Genomic DNA, 5,125 nt, shown 5'->3' on the forward strand with positions numbered 1-5,125 from the left:
ATCATTTTTTTTTATAGATCCTTTGCTCTTTTTTCTCTATATTTTTTTCTATATTGGACAGGCTTCCATGAGATCAAAAATATGCACGGGTTTACGCGACATCCCTTGGCTCACTTCTTTGCTACCTATATCCTTATTCTTTTTTCTTTTTCTATTTTTTTTCTTTTTTTTTTTTTTTTTTTTTAGAGTTTCGAAGGGAAGAGAAAGGGGAACATACTTTTGAAGAAGTGCAATGTCTTGTGTGGCTTGAATGTAGAGATTTAGTCCAATGTATACCAAATCCCAGGGCTTGAAATTAAGTTCGGTTTAGGTCCTATAAAATTTAGAGACAACGTTAGATTATCTGAATATCCATTGAATAGGAACTTTGGGGATTGTTGAGTCAGCTCACAGTCTTTCCAAACTTCGGTTCTGTTGTCTAGCATAATCAAGAGTCATAAGAGTGTTAATCCAAATCAAATAAATCGTTAGAATAAGATCATAATCCCTAACTAGTTTTGACTCAATAAAAAAAAATGTGACTTAAAGCAGCCTCCTTCAGAGAAGATTTTGAAAACTTTAGAGAGCTTTTGGAGGAGAATCAAGACTCCTTCAGAGAAGATTCAGAACTCCTTTACTTCTTCTTTTGATTTCTTAATGCAATTTATTCAGTTTATGATGTGTTCTTCATTGATTATGTCTGAGTAGATCTGCTTGCTAGGTTTAGGGTTTCTCATTAGAGATTTCATGGATTGTTAGATCTATTGATTTATTGGGTTTCTTATTATTTTGTGATCTTCATCTTTGGTTGTTCTTCATAATTAATTCTTGATTGATCACCTAGAATTAATAACCTAGGAAAATAAATTGATATGAGAATATAATTGATTTTCCTGATAAAATCATTGATGAGCAAAATTACTTTTTTGCAAAGAGATTTGATTTAGTAATTTTGTGAACAAATCTAAACTTGATTTTATTGCTGGTTTTTAACTTGGATTTTGCAAAGAGATTTGGATTTTCGGGGTTTAAACTTAGATAATATTTGCAGTGAGAACTGATTTATTTTACAACTGTATTTAGAGTTCAAGAACGGTGCTTAATTATTGAATTCTGCTTAGTTAATTGATTGATCTGATTTTCCATGATTTCCTGAGAATTTCCCAAGGCCTAACGTTTCATTCATCTGAATTTACAACTCTTTTATTTTCTGTTCAATCTTGCAATTCAATTACAATATTCTGTTCAGCATAATTAAAAGATTATTAAATCTATTGTGTGAGTCTAGAGTCCTTGTGGATTTGATCCCTAAATACTAAAGTGATCTCCTAATTTGAGAGAGTAGCTCTACGATAAATTTGAGAGAGTAGTTCTACGATAAATTTGACCATATCAAATTTTGGCGCCATTGTCGGGAACTCTTTTGATCTGCTATTTGATTTGAGTTTTTAATTTCGACTAATTTTTTTATTTTATGTGCAACTTACACGCTTTTGTTTCTCTTCTCTTGTGTGTTTTAGGTTTATGCCTCCAAGGCCTAACACTCGGAACAATAAGAATGGTCCACCTATGAAGCTTTCAAATCAAGAGTTGGGAAAGTTAGAGCGTTAAAACCGTAAAGCAGCCAAATTTGTGAAGATGGTTAACACAATCATTCTGAGACTTGATGAGGCTGGTGTTTTGAGGGATCAAGAGGGGCACTTGCGCAATGAGAAGGGCCAAAAGATTGATGCAGAGGGAAACGTGATTGCTGAAGTCGTTGTCCCTGATGAGCAGAACGTTGGTGTCGATCGACGTCAGCCGATGTACGTGGAGCTGCCAACCACGTCCAAAACCCGGTTCGACGACAGGACCAACCCCGGGACTAGATCAAGACAATTGCAGAATACAATAGAGCTTATTTGATGTATGAGAACCGCTCTGCAATTGTTCCTCCTCCATTCCCAAGGAATGAATTTGAGCTGAAGCCTGCTTACTTCCAGCTAGTTGGACAAAGACACTTCTCTAACCTGCCCAATGAGAAGCCTCTGGATCATATTGAGCATTTTGAGGATCTTGTGACTAGTATCAAGGCTAATTGGGTGACTGAATACTACATCTATTGCAAGCTTTTCTCATACTCACTTGCAGGAGAAGCATCTCAATGGTTGAAGCAGTTGTAACCCGGTTCATTGACAAATTGGTAAGACATGAAGGTGGCTTTCCTCAATTACTTTTATGATGATGCGATGTCAGATGAGCTGAGAGTCAAGTTGTCCTCTTTTAAGCAAAGACCAGATGAAGCCTTCAAGGCAGCTTGGATAAGATTCAATGCTTATCAAAGAGACTGTCCACACTATGGTTTCTCAAGGGTACAACTGCTGAGTATCTTCTTCAGAAGATGTGACTGAGAATATCAGTTGGCCTTGGATGCTGCTTGTCATGGAAACTTCAAGACAAGATTCCCAGAAGAGGCTGAAAGTTTGATTGAAAATCTAGCTTCCAGCAATAGCACTAAGAGGGCCGATGCTGAGAGGAAGAGATTACATGGAGGTTATGATTCAAATCAGCTAGCTTCGGTTAATGTTAAGCTGGATTTAGTGCACAATCTTCTTGTGGGTAAGAAGTCAGTCCAATTTGCTGCTGAGGTTGAGATATTTGAGCCAGAGCCAGAGAATACAGAGGAGAATGTCAACTATGTGTATGGAGCTGGATATCATGGACATAGATTCGGTAATCAACAAGGCAACATGACTTACAATGGGAACTCTTCAGGCTATACTCCCAAGCCAGATTACCAGAAGCAGCAACAGAACAATGGTTATACAAGAACCTATAGTAATTCATCTTATCAGTCTCCACCTCCACAGACTTCTAAGAGTCGAATGGAATCCATGCTTGATCAGATTCTTCAGGGACAAGAGCAGTTGACAATAACATTCAATGGGAAGATCGATAATGTCTACACTAAGCTTAATGGAAAGATTGATGCATTAAATGTTCATGTTAAGAAGCTGGAGATTTAAGTTGCACAGACTGTTGGGTCTCTTAAACGACAAGAGGGTTTTCTTCATGGAAGAACTGAGTCAAACCCCAAGCATGCTTGCAATGCCATATTGGTGAGAGATGAAGATAATAATGAAATTGCTTTTGTAGAACAGGGAGAGAAATCGACCAAACTCTTGACTCCAGATGATGGTGTCTATAACATCCGCGAACCAATTTGTGGTTTTTGGGGATGGGTGTCGATCGACACCATGGGAGTGTCGGTCGACACCAACAATTTCTGGTTCGACCAGATTGTTTCAGATCATCGATTTTGGTCGGTTTGGTTTAAGGGAAACCCTATAACCGGGTTATTTAAACTAAATGTCGACCTAAGTCATGGGATAAGTTGTTTATTGCTGCTTGAGAGAGACAGAAAGAGGAGAAAAGTGTTTTTTGACAGAGTTTGTGAGATTTCTTGGCTGCTTTTGAGAGATCTTTCTGTGGGAGTGAAGATCCAGGGCTTGAGACGTGAGATAAGCTTTCTAGGGTGTTGGATTCGTCGTTGTTGGTCATAAATCTTCCTGCAAAAGAGGTGAGTGCATGACCATGGTTGATCTAAGCCTGAGATTTCCTTTGTCTTGCTTGTTTGGTGTTGTTTGTGGTGTTTTCTTGCTTCTTATGGTTGTTATAGGTTTCCTACGGATACATATGGCTTTGGAATTGAGTTTTGGACGGATTTTGGGGGGGATGGGAAGCAAGATTCGACTCTCGGTTTCGAGTAGATTGTGTATGCGGAGTCAGTGAGCATCGATCGACACTGTGGGGTAGTGTCGGTCAACACCAATAGCCAGTGTCGGTCGACACCTCCCTTTCAGCGAAGATGATTCTTGTTTCCTGGTTTGTATGTCTTGATTGTTGATTGTTTTTGACATTGGTATCTTAGTTGCTTGTGTGTATAACCCATTAGATGGGAGGATTGCCTCACTGAGTGTTTATCAAATACTCATGCATCTCAATTTGTGTTTGTGGGCAAAGTGTGATCGTGGAATCAAGGCAATGAAGAGGAGGATGTTCTAGTGACTCGATTGGTTGTTGTCTGCCCTTTGCTAGGTTGCTAGAGTTGAGTCATTAGAACGTGGTTTAGGTTGCTGGTTCTTTGATTCATGTTGTTTGGATTATTGGTTAATTGTTATGAATTAATATTGGTTATTGGATTATTGGTTATTTATTGATTTAATTGTATTGTTATGTTATCCGTTGCTGTGTGATTGTGGTTACGTATGAAACATGGTCTTTCTTGTGTTGGTGATGGATGTTAATGAAGATAGAGATGATGAATGAACAGGTGGATGCAAGGTGTTTCAATTACCCTTATGATGTTGTAGCATAAAGGATGTCAAACCATAATGAGTGTGATGCAAGCAATCAGGATGTGAATACTTATCTAATTCAAGCCAAATATGATAATTGTTTTTAACTAGCAACCTAATGACAATAATGAAATGCAGAATGTAAAACTACTTAAGACAAGAAACTAAATGCAAAGTAAACAATGTAAACAGGGCAATAATGATGCTAAACAAGAACATGAACTAAACTAATGCAAGACAAGTAATGAAACAGGATTAACATAAATGAAATGAATGCAACAGGAATGAAACTAGAATTAAACAGAAAATGAAACAGGAACTTGCAGAGCATAAACAACAAACTTTGGAACGAGCTCGAGCAAACACTCGATCGGATGTGCGATCGAGTGGGAGGTCGAGTTGACAAACGAAGAATAGAAACAGAGCAAACAATGAAAACGGAGCAAACAAAAGCAAATCAAACGGCAAGCAATTAACAGGAATTAAACAGGGAAATCAATAGACAAAGAAAGGTCCTAAGGATGGATTCATGGGCTGGACTCAAGCTATAGTTATCTAAACTGATCAACAAACCTCAATCAACAATGAGCTATCTCTAGACAATGATCTTCTAATACTTGTTAATCCATTCTCATGACAATAACAATCAAGCTTAGATACTCTTTGACCTAGTTCTCACTAGCTATTACATATCAAAGCAGCCATAAACAACCAGATCATCAATGTCAAAAATCACTTAAAACATCTAATCTCTTAGCATGCTTCATGATAATTTCTAGTATTAGCCTTATCTAACAACTTAGACATTG

This window comes from Camelina sativa, chromosome 11 (assembly GCF_030686135.1).
Source record: "Camelina sativa cultivar CO46 ecotype springtype chromosome 11, ASM3068613v1".
NCBI classification, from domain to species: Eukaryota; Viridiplantae; Streptophyta; class Magnoliopsida; order Brassicales; family Brassicaceae; genus Camelina; species Camelina sativa.